The 23,732-nt window shown below is 44.8% G+C and overlaps 1 pseudogene; it reads left to right on the top strand.

Annotated features, from left to right (window-relative positions):
* Positions 1–22,985, top strand: part of LOC135546605 (protein FAM131A-like) — a 37,566-nt pseudogene extending 14,581 nt beyond the window's left edge.
* Positions 22,986–23,732: the final 747 nt, after the last annotated feature.

Below are 23,732 nucleotides of genomic sequence, written 5' to 3'. Positions count from 1 at the left end.
TCCATTCTCTAGGTCCCTCATTCCCTCCATTCTCTAGGTCCCTCGTTCCTCTCTCTCTTTCTCTCTCTCTTTCTCTCTTTCTCTCTCTCTCTCTTTTTTTTCTCCCCCCCCCCTGCAGTGCAACCTCTCAAGGTTAATTTGCACAGTAAGGTTCTGCTCCTGGCTAGTGACGGTGTGACTGAGCACTTTTCTCTGTGCCTCTCATCTCCTTTCATTTTTAAAAACTTTACTCTCTTTTTTCCCCTCTCCTCTGACTATCACCCAATATGCCCCCTTTACACACATACTGTACAGGCATGCAAACACTTCTACCCCCTTCTGATCCCACCATCACATCCAGCTGACACCAGGGTTATTTCACTTCCTCTTACATCTTCACTCTACCCCTGTCCACTTTATCAGGACTCTGGTCAAAGTGCTGACATGCTTCCTCTGCTACGTCACTGGCTCTCTTTGAATATTAGCTGGGCATGAGTGACTTTGCAGGTTGTGTGAAAAACAGTGAATGTAATGGAGCTGTGTATGTATATGGGAGAGTGTAATTGTGACTGTTTGGTCGAAGTGATTCAGTTTAAATTATGGGTGAGGGTACACTGGTAAATGTGTTGGAATGTTTTTGACTATGTCTGCACTGTATATATTGTGTGTGTGTGTTTCAGGATAGACTAAGGGGGTTGTGTCCAGGTGGGGTTGTGCTATTGATGGACCAGCTCGTGCCAACACACACACATCTCCATCTACATGCACGCACACACACAATCCTGGATAGTGGTTATCCCCTGCAGGAGTCTGGCTCTCAGCCCTGACCGATACTAAGAGGAGCTTATTTCAGTGTGTATAGAATGATGTACTGTGTGTGTGTGTGTGCAGGGCTACAGTTCCATGGGGTAGAGGCCATCAAAGTGTTCTGGGAGTGTGCTGGTCTAAACAGGTCTGGGAGAGGAGCCAATCTCTGCAGGACCATAGCATACACATGCTTGCGCGTGCGCACACACACGCAGAATGGATGTAAACCTTGTTGTGCATAAGATGGCGAAAGAGAATGAGAAACAAATCAAATCAAATGTTATTTGTCACGTGCTGACTGAGAAATACTTACTCATAAGCCCTTAACCAACAATGCAGTTCAAGAAATTGAGTTAAGAAAAAATTACTAATCAAATAAAATAAAATAAAATTTATTTATATAGCCCTTCGTACATCAGCTGATATCTCAAAGTGCTGTACAGAAACCCAGCCTAAAACCCTAAACAGCAAGCAATGCAGGTGTAGAAGCACGGTGGTTAGGAAAAACTCCCTAGAAAGGCCAAAACCTAGGAAGAAACCTAGAGAGGAACCAGGCTATTTGGGGTGGCCAGTCCTCTTCTGGCTGTGCTGGGTAGAGATTATAACAGAACATGGCCAAGATGTTCAAATGTTCATAAATGACCAGCATGGTCGAATAATAATAAGGCAGAACAGTTGAAACTGGAGCAGCAGCACGGCCAGGTGGACTGGGGACAGCAAGGAGTCATCATGTCAGGTAGTCCTGGGGCATGGTCCTAGGGCTCAGGTCCTCCGAGAGAGAGAAAGAAAGAGAATTAGAGAGAGCATATGTGGGGTGGCGATTATAACAGAACATGGCCAAGATGTTCAAATGTTCATAAATGACCAGCATGGTTGAATAATAATAAGGCAGAACAGTTGAAACTGGAGCAGCAGCACTGCCAGGTGGACTGGGGACAGCAAGTAGTCATCATGTCAGGCAGTCCTGGGGCATGGTCCTAGGGCTCAGGTCCTCTGAGAGAGAGAAGGAGAGAATTAGAGAACGCACACTTAGATTCACACAGGACACCGAATTGGACAGGAGAAGTACTCCAGATATAACAAACTGACCCCAGCCCCCGACACATAAACTACTGCAGCATAAATACTGGAGGCTGAGACAGGAGGGGTCAGGAGACACTGTGGCCCCATCCGAGGACACCCCCGGACAGGGCCAAACAGGAAGGATGTAACCCCACCCACTTTGCCAAAGCACAGCCCCCACACCACTAGAGGGATATCTTCAACCACCAACTACCTGAGACAAAGCTGAGTATAACCCGCAAAGATCTCTGCCATGGCACAACCCAAGGGGGGGGGGCGCCAACCCAGACAGGATGACCACATCAGTGAATCAACCCACTCAGGTGACGCACCCCTTCCAGGGACGGCATGAGAGAGCCCCAGTAAGCCAGTGACTCAGCCCCTGTAATAGGGTTAGAGGCAGAGAATCCCAGTGGAAAGAGGGGAACCGGCCAGGCAGAGACAGCAAGGGTGGTTCGTTGCTCCAGAGCCTTTCCGTTCACCTTCCCATTCCTGGGCCAGACTACACTCAATCATATGACCCACTGAAGAGATTAGTCTTCAGTAAAGACTTAAAGGTTGAGACCGAGTTTGCGTCTCTGACATGGGTAGGCAGTCCGTTCCATAAAAATGGAGCTCTATAGGAGAAAGCCCTGCCTCCAGCTGTTTGATTAGAAATTCTAGGGACAATTAGCAGGCCTGCGTCTTGTGACCGTAGCGTACGTGTAGGTACAGTGCCTTGCGAAAGTATTCGGCCCCCTTGAACTTTGCGACCTTTTGCCACATTTCAGGCTTCAAACATAAAGATATAAAACTGTATTTTTTTGTGAAGAATCAACAACAAGTGGGACACAATCATCAAGTGGAACGGCATTTATTGGATATTTCAAGTTTTTTTAACAAATCAAAAACTGAAAAATTGGGCGTGCAAAATTGTTCAGCCCCCTTAAGTTAATACTTTGTAGCGCCACCTTTTGCTGCGATTACAGCTGTAAGTCACTTGGGTATGTCTCTATCAGTTTTGCACATCGAGAGACTGACATTTTTTCCCATTCCTCCTTGCAAAACAGCTCGAGCTCAGTGAGGTTGGATGGAGAGCATTTGTGAATAGCAGTTTTCAGTTCTTTCCACAGATTCTCGATTGGATTCAGGTCTGGACTTTGACTTGGCCATTCTAACACCTGGATATGTTTTATTTTTGAACCATTCCATTGTAGATTTTGCTTTATGTTTTGGATCATTGTCTTGTTGGAAGACAAATCTCCGTCCCAGTCTCAGGTCTTTTGCAGACTCCATCAGGTTTTCTTCCAGAATGGTCCTGTATTTGGCTCCATCCATCTTCCCATCAATTTTAACCATCTTCCCTGTCCCTGCTGAAGAAAAGCAGGCCCAAACCATGATGCTGCCACCACCATGTTTGACAGTGGGTATGATGTGTTCAGGGTGATGAGCTGTGTTGCTTTTACGCCAAACATAACGTTTTGCATTGTTTCATCTGACCAGAGCACCTTCTTCCACATGTTTGGTGTGTCTCCCAGGTGGCTTGTGGCAAACTTTAAACGACACTTTTTATGGATATCTTTAAGAAATGGCTTTCTTCTTGCCACTCTTCCATAAAGGCCAGATTTGTGCAATATACGACTGATTGTTGTCCTATGGACAGAGTCTCCCACCTCAGCTGTAGATCTCTGCAGTTCATCCAGAGTGATCATGGGCCTCTTGGCTGCATCTCTGATCAGTCTTCTCCTTGTATGAGCTGAAAGTTTAGAGGGACGGCCAGGTCTTGGTAGATTTGCAGTGGTCTGATACTCCTTCCACTTCAATATTATCGCTTGCACAGTGCTCATTGGGATGTTTAAAGCTTGGGAAATCTTTTTGTATCCAAATCCGGCTTTAAACTTCTTCACAACAGTATCTCGGACCTGCCTGGTGTGTTCCTTGTTCTTCATGATGCTCTCTGCGCTTTTAACAGACCTCTGAGACTATCACAGTGCAGGTGCATTTATACGGAGACTTGATTACACACAGGTGGATTGTATTTATCATCATTAGTCATTTAGGTCAACATTGGATCATTCAGAGATCCTCACTGAACTTCTGGAGAGAGTTTGCTGCACTGAAAGTAAAGGGGCTGAATAATTGTGCACGCCCAATTTTTCAGTTTTTGATTTGTTAAAAAAGTTTGAAATATCCAATAAATGCCGTTCCACTTGATGATTGTGTCCCACTTGTTGTTGATTCTTCACAAAAAAATAAAGTTTTATATCTTTATGTTTGAAGCCTGAAATGTGGCAAAAGGTCGCAAAGTTCAAGGGGGCTGAATACTTTCGCAAGGCACTATATGTACGGCAGGACCAAATCAGAGAGATAGGTAGGAGCAAGCCCATGTAATGCTTTGTAGTTTAGCAGTAAAACCTTGAAATCAGCCCTTGCTTTGACAGGAAGCCAGTGTAGGGAGGCTAGCACTGGAGTGATATGATCAATTTTTTTGGTTCTAGTCAGGATTCTAGCAGCCGTATTTAGCACTAACTGAAGTTTATTTAGTGCTCTATCCAGGTAGCCGGAAAGTAGAGCATTGCAGTAGTCTAACCTAGAAGTGACAAAAACATGGATAAATTTTTCTGCATCATTTTTGGACAGAAAGTTTCTGATTTTTGCAATTTTACGTAGATGGAAAAAAGCTGTCCTTGAAATGGTCTTGATATGTTCTTCAAAAGAGAGATCAGGGTCCAGAGTAACGCCGAGGTCCTTCACAGTTTTATTTTAGACGACTGTACAACCATTAAGACTAATTGTCAGATTCAACAGAAGATCTCTTTGTTTCTTGGGACCTAGAACAAGCATCTCTGTTTTGTCCGAGTTTAAAAGTAGAAAGTTTGCAGCCATCCACTTCCTTATGTCTGAAACACATGCTTCTAGCAAGGGCAATTTTGGGGCTTCACCATGTTTCATTGAAATGTACAGCTGTGTGTCGTCCGCATAGCAGTGAAAGTTAACATTATGTTTTTGAATAACATCCCCAAGAGGTAAAATATATAGTGAAAACAATAGTGGTCCTAGAACGGAACCTTGAGGAACACCGAAATTTACAGTTGATTTGTCAGAGGACAAACCATTCACAGAGACAAACTGATATCTTTCCGACAGATAAGATCTAAACCAGGCCAGAACTTGTCCGTGTAGACCAATTTGGGTTTCCAATCTCCAAAAGAATGTGGTGATCGATGGTATCAAAAGCAGCACTAAGGTCTAGGAGCACGAGGACAGATGCAGAGCCTCGGTCCGATGCCATTAAAATGTCATTTACCACCTTCACAAGTGCCGTCTCAGTGCTATGATGGGGTCTAAAACCAGACTGAAGCATTTCGTATACATTGTTTGTCTTCAGGAAGGCAGTGTGCCTTCCTTTTTACTTTAGTAAAAAGGAACACAATAAGATTACATAACAATAACGAATCTATATACAGTGGGTATCGGTACCGAGACCAATGTGCGGGGCACAGGTTAGTCGAGGTCATTTGTACATGTAGGAAGGGGTGACTGTGTAGATAAACCACAGCAAGTAGCAGCAGTGTGAAAACATGGGGGGGTGTCAGTGTAAATCGTCCTGGTGGCCATTTGATTAATTGTTCTGCAGTCTTATGGCTTGGTGGTAGAAGCTGTTAAGGAGCCTTTTGGACCTAGACTTGGCTCTCCGGTACTGCTTGCCGTGCAGTAGCAGAGAAAACAGTCTATGACTTGGGTGACTGGAGTCTTTGACAATTTTTTGGGCCTTCCTCTAACACCGTCTAGTGTATAGGTCCTGGATGTCAGGAAGCTTGCTCCCCGGTGATATAATGGGGCGTACGCACTACCCTCTGTAGCGCCTTACAGTCAGATGCCAAGCAGGTGCCATACCAGGCGGTGAATCAACTGGTAAGGATGCTCTTGATGATGCAGCTGTAGAGCTTTTTGAGGATTTGGTGTTGTCTTTCCCTCTTCATGACTGTCTTGGTGTGTTTGAACCATTTATAGTTTGTTGGTGTGTGGACACCAAGGAACTTGAAACTCTCAACCGCTCCACTTCAGCCTTGTCAATGTTAATTGGGACCTGTTTGGCCCTCCTTTTCATGTAGTCCACGATCATCTACATTGTCTTGCTCACGTCGAGGGAGAGGTTGTTGTCCTGGCACCACACTGCCAGGTCTCTGACCTCCTCCATATAGGCTGTCTAGTCATTGTTGGTGATCAGGCCTACCACTGTCATCAGCAAACTTAATGATGGTGTTGGAGTCGTGAGCTTCGTGATGAGGTTTGTGGGCACTATGGTGTTGAATGCTGAGCTGTAGTCAATGGACAGCATCCTCACATAGGTGTTCCTTTTGTCCAGGTGGGAAAAGGTAGTGTGGAGTGCGATTGAGATTGCGTCATTTGTAAATCTGTTGGGGCGGTATGCGAATTGGAGTGGGGTCTAGGGTATCCGGGATGATGGTGGTGATGTGAGTAATGACCATCCTTTCAAAGCACTTCATGGCTACCGATGTGAGTGCTTCAGGACGGTAGTCATTTAGGCAGGTTACCTTCGCATTCTTGAGCACAGGAAATATGGTGGTCTGCTTGAAACATGTAGGTATTACAGACTTGGGAGAGGTTGAAAATGTCATTGAAGACACTTGCCAGGTGGTCCTCGTATGCTCTGAGTACCTGTTCTGGTAATCTGTCTGGCCCTGCAGCCTTGTGAATGTGACCTTTTTAAAGGTCTTACTCACATCGGCCACGGAAAGCGTGATCACACAGTCGTCCAGGAACAGCTGGTGCTCTCATGCATGCTTCAGTGTTGCTTGCCTTGAGGAGAGCATAAAAGGCATTTAGTTCGTCTGGTAGGCTCGCGTCACTGGGCAGCTCGCGGCTGGATTTCCCTTTGTAGTACATAATAGTTTGCAAGCCCTGCCACATCCGACGAACGTCGTAGTATGATTCAATCTTGCCTGTTTGATGGTTCATCTGAGGGCATAACGGGATTTCTTATAAGTGACCGGATTAGTGTCGTGCTCCTTGAAAGCGGCAGCTCCAGCCTCTAACTCGGTGCGGATGTTCCCTGTAATCCACAGCTTCTGGTTTTGATATGTATGTATGGTCACTGTGGGGGCGATATTGTCGATGCACTTATTGATGAAGCTGGGAACTGAGGTGGAAACATCTTCAATGCCATTGGATGAGTCACGGAACATATTCCAGTCTGTGCTATCAAAACAGTCCTATAGCGTAGCATCCGCTTCATCTGACCATTTCTATATTGAGCGAGTCACTGGTACCTCCTGCTTTAGTTTTTGCTTGTAAACAGGAATCAGGAGGATATAATTATGGCCACATTTGCCAAATGGATGGTGAGGGAGAGCTTTGTATGCATCTCTATGTGTGAAGTAAAGGTGGTCTGGAGTTTTTTTCTCTGGTTTCACATGTGACATGCTGGTAGAAATGAAGTAAAACGGATGTAAGTTTGCCTGCATTAAAATCCCCATCCACTAGGAGCGCCGTATCTGACTGAGCATTTTCTTGTTTGCTTATGGCCTTATACAGCTCATTGAGTGCGGTCTTAGAGCCAGCATCGGTTTGTGGTGGTAAATAGATTACTACGAATAATATAGATGAGAACTCTCTTGGTAGATAGTGTGGTCTACAGCTTATCATGAGGCATTCTACCTCAGGCTAGCAATACCTCAATAATTATTTTATGTTAGACATCGCACCCCAGCTGTTATTGACAAATAGACAGACACCCCGCCCCTCCCTCGTCTTACCAGACGTAGCTGCTCTGCCCTGCCGATGCACAGAAAAGCCAGCCAGCTCTATATTATCCGTGTCGTCGTTCTGCTGGTGAAACACAAGATATTACAGTTTTTCATGTCTCGTTGGTAGGACAGTCTCGACTGTAGGTCATCCCGTTTGTTTTCCAGTGATTATACGTTGGCCAAGAGAACCGATGGTAGTGGTGATTTTACTCACTCGCCTACGAATACTCATAAGGCACCCTGACCTTGGCCCCTGTATCTCCGTATTTTCTTCACGTGAACGACAGGGATTTGAGCCTTGTCACCGGGAAGCTCTATTTCCTTCACGTTGGACTCATTAAAACATTTGTCCAGTTTGAGGTGAGTAATAGCTGTTCTGATATTCATACGCTCTTCTCGGTCATAAGAGATAGTAGCAGCAACTTTATGTACAAAATAAGTTACAAACAATGCAACAAAAACTAAACAAAATAGCACAGTTGGTTAGGAGCCCGTAAAACGGTAGCCATCCCCTCCGGTGCCATTATGACTTAGACTTAAATAAAAAGAAAGACCCTAGCAGTATGGGTCATAGGACTTCCTGTGTGTGAAGTTTAGGACTGAGCCACAGTGAAATGGGCTCCCGAGTGGTGCAATGGTGCAGTGGTCTAAGACACTGCATCTCAGTGCAAGAGGCGTCACTGCAGTACTTGGTTCAAATCCAGGCTGCATCACATCTGGCAGTGCCATTGGGTGGTTGGGAGTGCCATAGGGTGGTGCACAATTGGCCCAACGTCGTCTGGGTTTGGCAATCATTGTAAATAAGAAATTGATCTTAATTGACTTGCCTAGTTAAAGGTTTGTTGTGTCTTTGGCGTCATTAAACTGAAGACTTATTTTTATCAAATAAATTCTCTGTAATTATTATTACGTGATTAAACTAACTTAATCATGTGAATGTAATTAACTAGGAAGTCGGGGCACCAAGAAAGATATTCAGATTACAAAGTTATAATTTTCCTAATATAACTTACAGATATTTTAATATCTGATCAATTAGTCTTCTAATTAATTAATTATTATTTACCTCACGTTAGTCTCATTCCAATCGTCGTAAATTGTTGGTTATCTGCACGAACCCAATCTTCACTATGAGTCATCCATACATCAATTGTCTCAATCATTTATTTATTAACTAACTAAATAATCACAGAAATGCACACACTAACAAACAAGTAGATATGGTCACAAGGAAATGATAGGGGAATGTGGGCTTGGTAGACAAAGGGACTGAGAAGGGAGCGAAAGATAAAGCACACAACAAAGTTGATAATTATGACAATTGAAATGCTAATCCTTTGCAAATGAACGCTCACTCATTCGGGAATAATTGCAATCAATATATATATTTACTCTAATTGCAATCAATATATATATATTTACGCTGTGTGTCGTCGTGATCTCTGTTGGAAAGTTTGTTTCTGTTGGAGAGTTTGTCCACCCTCTCTCTCTCCCGTGGTTAGAATAGATAGTTCAGAGTAACATTCAGCAATGTTGTTATAGAATAGATGTTTTAACGGTTGTAGGTCCTCGCATTCACGGGTACATAAATTCTAGCTGCAGACTAGTAATTAGCATCGAAGAGTAGCTCTTATTCTGTCGGTATCGATAGTCTGAGTTTAACCACATGGTATGGTTAAGAATTCTGCCATCTACTCAAATCTTATCCCTCTCGGTTATCGAGGTAAGCTGGTCTGAAGATACATTCCCAAGGTGGGGGCTATATTCTGAAGAGCAGAAAAAGACTGTCCCATGACGCCAGATCAATGTTTGTGCTCATGGGGCGGGCCAATGAGTTAGTTAACTTTAAAGGGAATTGGGTTCCCTTTCATTAAACAGTTTAACATCACATTACATAAATTCACAAATAGTAATCTTTAACTTATTCATTTTATACAACAATTAGATGCAAGCCTCATAACTGAGACTCTTGTATAAACAGTGTTATGATAATGTGGCTGTATTGTCTCTCATGAGTTTCACAAACATTAGACAAAATAGAACGGTCGTAGCTGGATTCTTCCCCGACCGTGTACACCTTCTCCAAAACATGTACATTGTTCAATTCTCAGGTTCTATGCTGGAGAAGAGGTTCCTTTGTTCTTCTGTGAAAACTCACTCTCTTATACTCTGGCCATAAGGAGAGAACTCCTCAAGGAATTTATGACCTGCCTAACAGAGCCTGTTGGTAGGGGGTGATAGAGAGAGGGGGATGGTGCAGAGAGAGGGGGGTGGTACTCGCTATCCCCAAAGAGGGCAATGTCATGACATTCCCCCCCTGGTGGTTTGGATCTTGTTTATCCTGCATGTTGCAAATCAACATAAAAAATAATGACCACGTGATGTCCTGTTTGTAGATCATCGTTGCAGTCCCTTCTGGTGGTTAAACTTGGTAGTCTCTCTGAAAGCGGAGCAGTCCACTACAAGGATGGGCAGTTGATGTCCGGTTGGTGATCGCCGTTGCGGCCCCCTCTAGTGGTTTACCTTGGTAGGTTCACTGGAAGCTGCAAAGTACCACAGGAAGGGCCAGGGGATGTTCTGGTTGGTGATCGCCGTTGCGGTCCCCCCCTCTGGTGGTTTACCTTGGTAGGCTCTCTGACAGCAGGGCATGCCGCCACAAGGATGGGCAGTGGGTGTCCGGATTTGGGATCGCCGTTCCAGACCCGTCGTCTGATTGTCGTCCAGACTGGAAGATCTGGGCAGTAACTTAGGCAGATGTTAACAACGCACACACACTCATGAAATATATATACTTACATCCGAAGATATAGAAAATATAGTTCTCACACAAAAATCATCTAATTGGACTGTATTCCATATATGTCCAATGTTCTGGCAAAATGACTATCATGGCATTGTCTCTAATGCCATATCTAGGGTTATCCTACTTGGTGTGTTGCTTAGACACTATCCTAAGTTGATAACTATATGATAAGTTTACAGCTGTAAGACACTAGTTTTGGGCAGTCTACAGGGATGACCTATGGACTTCTGGGAAGAAAACTGGTGAGTGCTGGAGAGTCAAAGGCCAAGAAGTAAATGTTCAACTTTACTAAGGCTGGTATTTTGCTTGGACCCTTAAGTGATCCTAGCAATAATCCTAATTGGATGTTCCGTTGTGCATGTGCGTTTATGCTTACACAAGTGTGCATGTCAAGGGAAGAAAACCAAGGCTCCTGGAAGATTACAACTTGTTCAGAATGAGTCTGACGTAGTCAGGTAATTTTCAGGTCAATGCCTGGAGGTCAGTCAGAATTGGTGTCGAGGGAGTCTGTAGTGGTTTATTCACAGAGACAGCTGGCTCAAAATCATGAAAAGAATGGTCTATCAGGTTGGCTGATGGAATGTGTCACAATATCGTAACATCTCCTTGGATTGGATTCTTCACCAAGAGGTTTCTAAACGTCTTTTTCCCAAGGGGTGCATTCGACAGATACCCCTCATGAATGACTGCATTGCAGCTAGCGTTAGGGAAAGTGGGTATGGTCAGTGGAGAAGGCACTGTGGCCTGTGACCATAGCTAGTTGGTTTTCCAATCCAACAATGGGAGTAACCGATCCATCAAGTCTGCTCCAAGTAGCAGGGTTACAGTTTCGAAGCTGGTAACATACACAGGGTGAATGACCAATACGTCCTGGAAGTGTAGTTTCAGCATGACTCTAAATGTGAGAGGCGAGGTAGTCTGAGTGACCCCTCGAAGTGTAGTGTCGCATTGTTCCACCTTTAAACAACGTTTAGTTGGCTTCAAAGCCCTTTTGAGATCATCAAACATGTTTGAGAGATGAGTGATATTGTCGTCCCAAAATGACAAGTTAAGCAATCCTCCAGGACTGTTTCCAGGTATGGGCGTTTAGATTCGTGTTTAGTGGACATATTCCCCACAAAGTGGAGTGGTCGTTCGCAACGACGCGATGTGCCATTTCTGTTCAAGGTGGAAGCAGATCGACTTTTCAGGTTTTGAGTGTGTTTGGCTTTACCGAAGTGTTTGACCTTTTTCTTCCCTACCTTTGTATCAGAGTCTATAGACAGAGCCCGTGGGCTTGTTTCTTGATCAAGCGGGTCCTGGATAGGGTCTCTTGAACTTTAACGTCCTTGCTATGGGTGTTAATTCCTGTGGACCTGGTGTCCGGTAATTCCCCGTCTAGTCCTTATGACCTATCTTTACCCTTTTCACAAATTGTTCTCGCTTTAGTTCATCACGTAGTGGAACTTCTGGAGAACATTGGTCTACGTTTTGATCGTCCTTCAACCCTTTGTTACCCTTGTGTCCTGATGCTTTTTGTGGGTTGGGTGCAGGAACGTAGTGAACAGGTCGATTGTAGCGGTGGTCATGTTGATGGTGACGTACTTTACAGTTATTTAGACTGCGGAGGTTATTGGAATCATGGTTTCGTGGTAGAAACTGTTGTTGTGCATCATCTCTCAATGCTCCAATACCTGATAATGCACCCTCTAATTGGAGTGAGTGCTCCTGGTCAAATCGTCAAAACCGAGTGGTCAGGGCCCTTAGCGTTGTGTACTTTTGATGCCTCAAAAGCTGTGCTTGCAAGCTCTCTGTTTTGTAAGATCGGCAAGCCAACATGGGCTGCAGGGCCCAAGTAGGTAATGAAGGTGGGATACATGTTCGAACAGAAACATTTGTTTGAATGGTAACAGCTCTTCCATTCCTGTTTCAGTGAGTAGGGGCAGGCCAATGACTTAGTTAACTTTAAAGAGAATTGGGTTCCCTTTCATTCAATAGTTTAAAATCGGTTTAAAATCTGTTTTACTGTTGTGTTATTTCTTTACCTGCCTATTGTTCACCTAATACCTTTTTTGCACTATTGGTTAGATCATTTCAATGTTAGGTCTATACCTGTTGTATTCGGCACACGTGACAAATAAACTTTGATTTGATTTTATATTTGTCCTATTGTATGTACAAGTGTGTATTAATACACATGTGCGTTGGAATTTTTTGTTTTGTTGCATATCTCAACTCTCCCTGAGACACCCTCGGAGAGTGGTCATTATCAACTATTATGGTTAAGTGCCTTGTTCAAGGGCACATCAGCAGATTTCTCACCTTGTCTGTGCGAGGATTCAAACTAGTGACCATTCAGTTCCTGGCCCAAGGCTCTAACCGCTATGCTACCTGCCACCCCGCTGGGCTACCTGCCACCCCGCTGGGCTGCCTGCCACCCCCGCTGAGCTCCCTGCCACCCCGCTGGGCTACCTGCCACCCCGCTATTCTACCTGCCACCCCCCGCTATTCTACCTGCCACCCCCCGCTGAGCCACCTGCCACCCCCCGCTGAGCCACCTGCCACACCCCGCTGGGCTACCTGCCACCCCCCGCTGGGCTACCTGCCACCCCGCTATTCTACCTGCCACCCCCCGCTATTCTACCTGCCACCCCCGCTGGGCTACCTGCCACCCCCGCTGGGCTACCTGCCACCCCCGCTGGGCTACCTGCCACCCCCGCTGGGCTACCTGCCACCCCCGCTGAGCTACCTGCCACCCCCCGCTGGGCTACCTGCCACCCCCGCTGAGCCACCTGCCACCCCCGCTGGGCTACCTGCCACCCCCGCTGGGCTACCTGCCACCCCCGCTGAGCCACCTGCCACCCCCCGCTGGGCTACCTGCCACCCCCCGCTGGGCTACCTGCCACCCCCCGCTGGGCTACCTGCCACCCCCCGCTGGGCTACCTGCCGTTTGTGTGACATACAGATCTGAGACAGGTCTCTCATTTCTGATTGTATATTTGTGTGACAGACTATACATACAGTGCCTTGAAAAAGTATTCATCCCCCTTGGTGTTTTTCCTATTTTTTTGCATTACAACCTGTCATTTAAATAGATTTTTATTTGGATCTTATGGAATGGACATACACAAAATAGTCCAAATTGGTGAAGTGAAATGCACAAAATATCTTGTTTTCAAAAAATGTGAAAAATGAAAACCTGAAAAGTGGTGCGTGCATATACATTCACCCCATTTGGTATGAAGCTCCTAAATAAGATCTGGTGCAACCAATTACCTTCAGAAGTCACATAATTAGTTAAATAAAGTCCACCTGTGTGCAATCTTAGTGTCACATGATCTTTCACCTGATCTCAGTAGATATACAGCTGTTCTGAAAGGCCCCAGAGTCTGCAACACCACTAAGCAATGGCTACCACCAAGCAAGAGGCACCATGAAGACCAAGGAGCTCTCCAAACAGGTCAGGGACAACGTTGTGGAGAAGTACAGATCAGAGTTGGGTTAAATAAAAATATCAGAAACTTTAAACATCCCACGGAGTACCATTTAAATCCATTATTAAAAAATGAAGAAAAAAAATATGGCACCACAACAAACCTGCCAAGAGAGGGCTAACCACCAAAACTCACAGACCAGGCAAGGAGGGCATTAATCAGAGAGGCAACAAAGAGACCAAAGGTAACCCTGAAGGAGCTGCAAAGCTCCACAGTGGAGATTGGAGTATCTGTCCATAGGACCACTTTAAGCCATACACTCCACAGAGCTGGACTTTACGGAAGAGTGGCCAGAAAAAAGCCTTTGCTTAAAAAAAATAAGCAAACACGTTTGTTGTTCGCCAAAAGGCATGAAGGTACTTTGGTCAGATGAGACTAAACTTGAGCTTTTTGGCCATCAAGGAAAACGCTATGTCTGGCACAAACACCTCTCATCACCCCGAGAACACAATCCCCACAGTGAAGCATGTAGGTGGCAGCATCATGCTGTGGGGATGTTTTTCATTGGCAGAGACTATGAAACTGGTCAGAATTGAAGGATGGCACTAAATACAGGGAGATTCTTGAGGGAAACCTGTTTGTCTTACAGAGATTTAAGACTGGGACAAAGTTCACCTTCCAGCTGGACAATGACCCTAAGCATACTGCTAAAGCAACATACAAGGGGTTTAAGGGGTAACATTTAAATGTCTTGGAATGGCCTAGTCAAAGCTCACACCTAAATCCAATTGAGAATCTGTGGTATGCCTTGAAGATTGCTGTACACCAGCGGAACCCATCCAACTTGAAGGAGCTGGAGCAGTTTTGACTTGAAGAATGGGCAAAAATCCCAGTTGCTAGATGTGCCAAGCTTATAGAGACATACCCCCAAAGACTTGCAACTGTAATTGCTGCAAAAGGTGGCTCTACAAAGTATTGACTTTCGGGGGTGAATAGTTATGCATGGTTAAGTTTTCCGTTTTTTTTGTCTTATTTTATATTGTGAAACAAACAACAAATATTTTGCATCTTCAAAGTGGTAGGCATGTTGTGTAACTCAAATGATACAAACCCCCAACAAATCCATTGTAATTCCAGCTTGTAAGGCAACAAAATAGGAAAAATGCCATTGGGGTGAATACTTTTGCAAGCCACTGTATCGGTGTTTTGTAAATGTGAATTATTTCCAGTGTTTGCATATATATCCAGGTAACATGTCTATATGTTTGTATGACCTATGACCTCTCCGGTCTAGAATCTTGATGTGATGTCAGTCTATTAATATACTCTGTCTTCCACAGAAAATACCTGTCAATCAAAAATCATATGCCCGCGTCATCATGGGCACTCAATGATGGGGCTCGATGTCTGACCTGTTTGTGTGTGTGTGTGTGTGTGTGTGTGTGTGTATTGAATGTTTGTGATATTGAAGTCTAACCTATGTGTGTTTCAGGTGTGGCGGAGCAGTTTGCCATAGCGGAGGCTAAGCTGAGAGCCTGGTCGTCTGTGGATGGAGATGACTCTAATGACGACTCGTATGATGAGGACTTCATTCCTGCCAACGAGCCCACGACACAAAGTACAGGTAGTGTACACCTACACCACACACACACACACACACACACACACACACACACACACACACACACACACACACACACACACACACACACACACACACACACACACACACACACACACACACTCGTAATCAGACCTCCTCCAAAACTTCTAAAGAGACCAAATTTTGAAATTTCTCAACTACCCAATTTGAGCCAATGCTACCCTATTACAACTGGAGTATCACTGAAGAGTGCATAGTCCTCCTTTCTCATATCTTCATTTATTCCTACCTTGCTTTTTACCCTCCAGGCCCTGCACATCCTTTCCCCCATCCCCCTTTTCTGTCTCCTCTGTCTGTGTGGTGACGAGGCTGTCTGTAACTCTTATTGTCCCAGTGCCCTACTTTCGTCCTCTCACAAAAAAAGTTGGTCTCCGGTGAAATTTGATATCCCTCCTGCAAGTTTAATTTGATTATTTTGCTGCAGACAGTTTGTTGGCTGCGTGTGTGTATATGTATGGTTGTGTGTGGGGATGCCAATGCTTTTAGGCTGATTGCTTACTCCACTGCACCAAATATGACTGCTTTGTTTTGCTTCATAATGTCATTTATTTTAATTTAGTATGACGTATTTTATTCCGTAACACTACAGTATATGGCTGAAAAGTTGCCCCAAAGGCACAGATCTAAGATCAACTTGAATAACCTTCACCCTTTCCAGATTTAGTTAGTTTCATTAAATAATGAATCTGCTATAATTCCATAACAATACATTGCTCTCATCAGTAGAGATCATAGCTTTTCCTGACTACGTGACCTGACCTCATCAGGCATGGTCAGACATTAGCAGGGTCATTCAGTATACTTACTGTCTCTTTTCTCCCTCTTCTCTGTATCCAGAGGTGCCTCCTTACCTGAGGGACATTCTTCAAAGGCAGGTGTGTCAGCACCTGGGTCTGCGGGGGCCGTGCTGTGAGGGGGCAGGAGGAGGAGAGGGGGGAGAGAGGCCCTCTCCCACCTCCACAGACACCCTCTGCTCCAGCCTCTATAGCCTGAATGAGCAACACCCCTTACTGCGAGATCTCACCCATCACTGCTGCAACAACCACGGTAACACCGCCGAGCTGGCTGCCAAGATCCTCTCGGCCCTGCAAGGGGGGGAGGAGCTGCTGTTGGCCCGCCTCCAGAGGGTGGGGCAGGGGGTTAGAGGGGGAGGGGACTTCAACAACCTGGGGGGTGGGAGGAGCCGGATGGGGGGAGGAGTCACCTTGCTACTCTGTGACCTACTCCGAGACCTATTTGTCGCCCGGGGAAGACGAAGGTACGCCCTGCAAAGACTATGAGGGCACCGTGGGCCAGGGAGAAGGACAGCGCAAGGTGTACCCACCTGACTATGCCACCCACAGGAAGGTCTCAGATGTAGCCTCCTCCGGGGTGGTGTCTCTGGACGAGGATGAAGAGGAGGAAAAGGAGGAGGAGGATAGGGGGAGAGAGCAGAAAAACCAATGACTGCCCTGTCATTGATTTTTGTTTCATCAGTTGTTCATCTCTCCGTCCCTCCCATGGCCTCTGACATGTCTAAACCTGTCTGCATGTTTTTTTCATGACTTGAACTCTTACTGCAGTGTAACCTCTCTGTCTTGGCGTCATCACATCATGTCGATTCCCTACCCGCCTGCCCCCTTGACCATTTGATATGTATCAATATATTTTTGTCTTGAGGCGTCCAAACAATCTTTTCTATCAATGTGAAGCAGGAGAGCAGGACTGGCTGTCACAGGTAACAAGCCCAACGATTGGTCTGTGGTTTCAGGAAGAAGCTCACGGATTGGCCAGTGGGGTTCAGTGCTCCAGCCACCCACAACAAGAAAGCGAGTGACTGCTAAAACATTAAAGGGACACAACTGACAGGAAAAAGACTGAACCTTAAAACTCTGAAATATCTCTGCATGTGTTTGCAAGTGCTGAACTGAACTTGTGTGCTGACCTGGACTTGAGCACGTCGGTTTTGTAGTTTGGGCTGTTCTGTATAACCCCTCCATTCCTCTGCCCCCAACCAGATACAGTATATCCCATTGGTGGACAGGTTCCACTGCATCCTGAAACCTGAAGCCCTTCCTCTCCTTTGCAAGAGATGTTGGGCACGTCCCTCTGCCCAAGCGTTGCTGACGCATGCCAGATCTTACAATGCCTGGATAGGTATTTTATGTATCAGCTAACCACATATGATACACCAATCTGGTGCATACAGCACAGTAGATGACGTGGCACGCAACCATTGGATGATGCATGCAATGTCTGAGAAGGGGCGCGCTACCCCCTAGCATCCTTCTGGGCATGGCTTGCTGAGTATGCCAAACTACCATATGTAACCTGTCACCAACAGTTATGAGCAAATGCTGGAATGTCTTAAAAGTGACAGGAAATATGTATTTTAAAAACAAAAAAAATATTTGTCACAAATGATTATGACAGAAATGATATGCTTTTATTGTACTAGTTTTTTATCATTCAACATGTTATTATAATTATTCTGAATATCATTATGACTAACCGTCATAATGACATACTATAGCTACCATATTTTGTTTTTGGTTCTATGGTTTCCTACATGGAATTCTTAAGACCAATGTTTCTCTTAAAAAACAACGAAGACAAAAACACAAATAGAATGTTCCGGAAGTGACCCTTTGATGAAAGAGATGCTGTTTGGTGGAGAAATTGTTGTACAGAAACCTAGGTTCAGTGAAGAGGTGTTACGTTGCATTGGAGATTTTCTATATTTTTGTATGCGTTGTCTTGCTTTAATCTTTGCCTATGCGGCGTGCCAGTGTATGTGGTTTTTGCACGAAGCTAACGTGGCTGTAGATTTCTCCTTTCTTTGTTATCACTGTGTGATATAGTATACCGGGAAAAAAATACAAATATGATCAAAAAAAGGTTTATTTAATTTTGAAAGAGGATACTGTGATATGGTTTGTTATTGTCATGGTCCTCAATGGGAAAAGTTTCCTTTTCTTTGTAATTATATCGGACTTCTTTCTTTCCTGTTCATAGCTGCTCCTAAAGCAAAATTCCAAGTTAATTCTCTTTCCATTCTTTTTCAAAGGATGTCAGGAAAAGGGCATTTTTTTGTAAATATATCGAAATCATTCCATTGGCATGGTGATCTGAGGAACCTTAAATTGGTTCGGTCAAAGGGACTGTCACTCATACAACTCAGGAAGTCCCATTGGTTCAGAGCGTCAGTATATCCCGCCCCTACACAATGAGCCACTGCTCACTCATCCTCTTTCTCAGTGAGCGTTTGTGTGTATGTTGGGAAATGTATTCACGATTAAAGCACAGAATTAGTGTTTAGCTCACCTCTTCAACCCTTCACTGATTGTTCATGAAAGCCCTAGTGTGTGTGTGTGTGTGTGTGTGCTCGGTAAAATATTACAGTCAACTAGCTTGCATTTATGCGTCCGCTCCAAAAAACCCTAATGCAACGATTCCCTTTTAAACAGTGTTTTAGTATAGCAGTGTTCTGACTGGAGGTAAAAGGCTTGGCATTCATGATGCTTTTGGAAAGGACATTAACAGACCAATCACCGTTCTCCCTTTTTGGAAACTAAAAATGTGTTTTAGACTTTCTGCCAGAGAGATGATTAAAAGTAGAGGTGGTGTCATACATTTTAGCAACATGATTTGAAATGTAACAACTGAATTATTTGATGATGACACTAACAACTGGTGGATTGAATGAGTCTGAAACACATTCAACTCAGGGGAAACCATTACGGCTGTGCCTTCATTTATAAACTTTGACCTCTGATTGGTCATACGGTCAGGTCAGTTCCATTCATTCTGTCCAATGACAAATGCTAACCCACCATTGAGCCATAGATCCGCTTGACATCCACAACATGCGGACATTTACATTATGGTTCTACACAGAACTATTCACAATGTAGAAAGACACTTTGACAGCTGGGTGTTTTTTCTAGAATACATCTTGTAATGCTTTCTGATTCTAATGCAGTGTTCTGTGCATCCATTTATCATGGTTGATTAGACTGTTTGGAGTACGAGTTTCTTACTTAGTGGTCTGCTCACTGTTCTTTTAAGTTTGAGTTGCTAATGTTTATCTTTCTGCCTCTACAGCTGTACGAAGTTGCTCATATCGTATTGGACCTCCTCTTTGACAAGGTCAAGGGTTAAAAGTCAAACTAGAGTTGTGTAAGGTTAGATCCTGTTACATCTGTTTCCAGGTTGTCCTGGTGTTTAGAGGATTGGACGGTTTGAGTATTGTCTATTTGGAGGGACACTGTGTCATTGTCCTTTCACTGACATTACAGAGAGGGGATGTTTGTGTCCGGGGCAAGGTTTTTATTTTGTCCTGATGCAACGACGTGTGTTGCATTGTTTTCTGTCCCCCCTCCCCCCCAGTCTGGCTGCATTGCGCACTCACTGAACGTGTCCCCCTGGTGGTGTGTGACTGGCACCTTGGTTCCGGGCATCTCTTTCACACACAGCTGTCACACACACTCTCCCTCTATCCCCATCTGTCTAATTTTCTCTCCCTTTTCTCATCCCCTTCTCCTTTCTGTCTCTGTCCCTTTGTCTCCTGCATCTCCTGTCTCCCACTTTCACCCTCAGTCTATTTCCATCTCCTTCTATCCCTCCTTCTCTCTCTTCCTCCCTCCCCCCTATCCTTATTCACAGGAGCCCTCTCTTATGTAACTGGGGGACGGCAGGGCTGAGTGCTACCTTTGCCGACAGGCAATTAGCCAGCGATTATGAAAAACAACTGATGGACACGTAGAGCAATGGGAGATGTATATCTCTATTTTATCCTCTCCTGCTATGTGTCTCTTTATCATTCCTGTCTCTCCTTCTGTCCTAATACTAGTCTTTTGAGGTTAACTGCCGCAAAAAGCTGATGGTGGTTGCTGTAAGAGGCGGGTGATGTAACAGGGTGGCGCCACTGTCCTGTGATTGGATGAATGTCCTATGATTTATACTGCGTCAGCCAATGGGAATGAGTGTCCCTTTAGTGGGGCACAGATGGATTTAAAGGGAGGCGTGTGTGTGTGTGTGTGCGCATGCGTGCGTGTGTAGAGAGAGATTGGAGAGAGTGGCAACATGTTCTGTGGGTGGCCTGTTGCTCTAGGCCAGTACTGACATTGGGCACTTATCACAGACTTTGTGTGTGATAGACATGGCCGGTGGCAGTGGCGAGTTGGAGGAGGCGATACACTAAGTTAACATTTTATTCTAAAATTAGGGGTATTAATATAGAGTTGGTCCCCCCTTTGATGTTATAACAGCCTCCACTCTTCTGGGAAGGCTTTCCACAAGATGTTGAACATTGCTGCGGGGACTTGCTTCCATTCAGCCACAATCATTAGTGAGGTCGGGCACTGATGTTGGGCGATTAGGCCTGGCTCGCAGTTGGCGTTCCAATTAATCCCAAAGGTGTTCGATGTTGTTGAGGTCAGGGCTCTGTGCAGGCCAGTCAAGTTCTTCCACACCGATCTCAACAAATCATTTAGGTATGGAAACAAGAAAGGGCCTTCCCCAAACTGTTGCACAAAGTTGGAAGCGCAGAATCGTCTAGAATTCCATCGCATGCTGTTGTGTTAAGATTTAATTTCACTGGAAGTAAAGGGCCTAGCCCGAAAGATGAAAAACAGCCCCAGACCATTATTGTTCCTCCACCAAACTTTATAGCTGGCACTATGCATTCGGACAGGTAGCGTTCCCAATGGTGGCGAGTTTACAACCCATTTCATTAAGCTCCATAGGCAGTTTGGAGCTTGGTAGTGAGTGTTGCAACCAAGCTCTGTGAGCTTGTGTGGCCTACCACTTTGCGGCTGAACCGTTGTTGCTCCTAGACGTTTCCACTTCACATTAACAGCACTTACAGTTGACCAGGGCAGCTCTAGCAGGGCAGAAATTTGACGAACTGACTTGCTGGAAAGGTGGCATCCTATGACGGTGCCACGTTGAAAGTCACTGAGCTCTTTAGTACAGGCCATTTCACTGCCACTGTTTGTCTATGGAGATTGCATGGCTGTGTGGTGGATTTTATTCACCTGTCAGCAATGGGTGTGGCTGAAATAGCCAAATCCACTAATTTGAAGGTGTTTCCACATACTATAGAATATGAATATTCCGCCTGTAGTCACCCAATTGCCCTCACCACCCACACCCACAGGGTTAACATCTAAACACAACAGGCCTGTTTAACATCTAGATACTCCAGGCCCTCTGTTGAATATCTAGATACTCCAGGGCCTCTGTTGAACATCTAGATACTCCAGGGCCTCTGTTGAACATCTAGATACTCCAGGCCCTCTGTTTAACATCTAGACCCTACTGGCCCTCTGTTGAACATCTAGACCCTACTGGCCCTCTGTTGAACATCTAGACCCTACTGGCCCTCTGTTGAACATCTAGATACTCCAGGCCCTCTGTTGAACATCTAGATACTCCAGGCCCTCTGTTGAACATCTAGATACTCCAGGCCCTCTGTTGAACATCTAGATACTCCAGGCCCTCTGTTGAACATCTAGATACTCCAGGCCCTCTGTTGAACATCTAGATACTCCAGGCCCTCTGTTGAACATCTAGATACTCCAGGCCCTCTGTTGAACATCTAGATACTCCAGGCCCTCTGTTGAACATCTAGACACTCCAGGCCCTCTGTTGAACATCTAGATACTCCAGGCCCTCTGTTGAACATCTAGATACTCCAGGCCCTCTGTTGAACATCTAGATACTCCAGGCCCTCTGTTGAACATCTAGACACTCCAGGCCCTCTGTTGAACATCTCGACACTACTGGCCCTGCATACAGAACTAGGAGGCAACAGCAGTCTGCTGTAAACGTCTCTTTGGAGAGCTAGAGTGTAATCCTCACAGATTAGAGAGTAGAGCTGGGAGTGCAGAGTTGGGCTGTGTTTAACTCACATTTGCCTCTGCAGTGCTTAATTAAAACGACCCACAATTCCCTGGGCGGTGAGGTGACACCAAGGTAATGTCGTGGCTCCGGTGCAAATCTAAACACGCACACAGACACAGACATACATTAAAACACACTTGCATACACACACACACTTCACTGTAATTCCCTTATTGTGAATGCAACTGGTATACAGAGCCTATGAAGGAAATGCAACAGCTTTATCTGTAAAAAAGATGCAATATACCAAGAGCACTTAGTCTCCCACTGTTCGCCAGAAGCAAGCTGAACATGAAACAAAGGCTACAGCTATAGGAGCCAGAGTTGAAGTACCATGTAACCTCTTCCTGTCGCTGCTCTTACTGATTACTGTGAACCTTCACCTCTGTCATTACACACACACACACACTTTAATCCCTCAGAGATTTTTTCACCATCCTTTCATTTCCTTTCCTGTCATTTCCTTTCCTCTCATTTATTTATTTTCTCTTGTTCTTTTGAATGAATGTACTTCTTTGAATATTGCCACTTGATAAAAAACCTGGCCTTTGTTTGCTGCACCTGACATAATTTGAAGTTCTTAATAAAATATCCTTAATGTTCTTTGCAAAAAAAAAATGAAATCCTGACTTGGTATGATTGTCAGATTTCCTGGCTCGATGGAAGGGAATTATGGAAAAAATAAAAACAAATTAAGTCATGGAGTTTGTGGAAAGCACTTAACAATCACGTAGGATTCCAAGAAGCTGCTGAATGTATTTGATTTGATAATGTACTTTTCCATTAACTCAGCTCATTACACATCATTCTGGAACAACCTTTACACCTCTGAAAAGGACAGAACTCACCCCACCCCTGTAACATTCACAACACACACAGAAATAGACCATGCTATTTTGTTATCATAAAGTACCACTGACTGCCTGCCATTTTCTTGTGGGGAATGGTGTAAACAAATAATTTCTCTCCCTGAGAGAAAGAAAGGGCCATTCCCTATAGGAATAAACAGTTATCTCTCAATCATTATAAACTGGGTGGTTCGAGCCCTGAATGCTGATTGGCTGACAGCTGTGGTATATCAGACCGTATACCACGGGTATGACAAAACATGTATTTTACTGCTCTAATTACATTGGTAACCAGTTTATAAAAGCAATAAGGCACCTCCGGGGTTTGTGATATATGGCCAATATACCACAGCTAAGGGCTGTGTCCGCGTTGTGTTTTGCCTAAGAACAGCCCCTAGCCGTGGTATATTCGCCATATACCCACACCCCTTCGTGCCTTAGTGCTTAAATAGAACATACCATAATAGAAAAGATATTGGCACAATGTAAAAAGCCAACTAAGGTGTACAGTGCCTTGAAAAA

Source organism: Oncorhynchus masou, chromosome 9 (genome assembly GCF_036934945.1).
Source record: "Oncorhynchus masou masou isolate Uvic2021 chromosome 9, UVic_Omas_1.1, whole genome shotgun sequence".
NCBI classification, from domain to species: domain Eukaryota; kingdom Metazoa; phylum Chordata; class Actinopteri; order Salmoniformes; family Salmonidae; genus Oncorhynchus; species Oncorhynchus masou.
The sequence above is the reverse complement of the archived record's forward strand: the minus strand, read 5'-3'. Positions and strand labels throughout refer to the sequence as shown.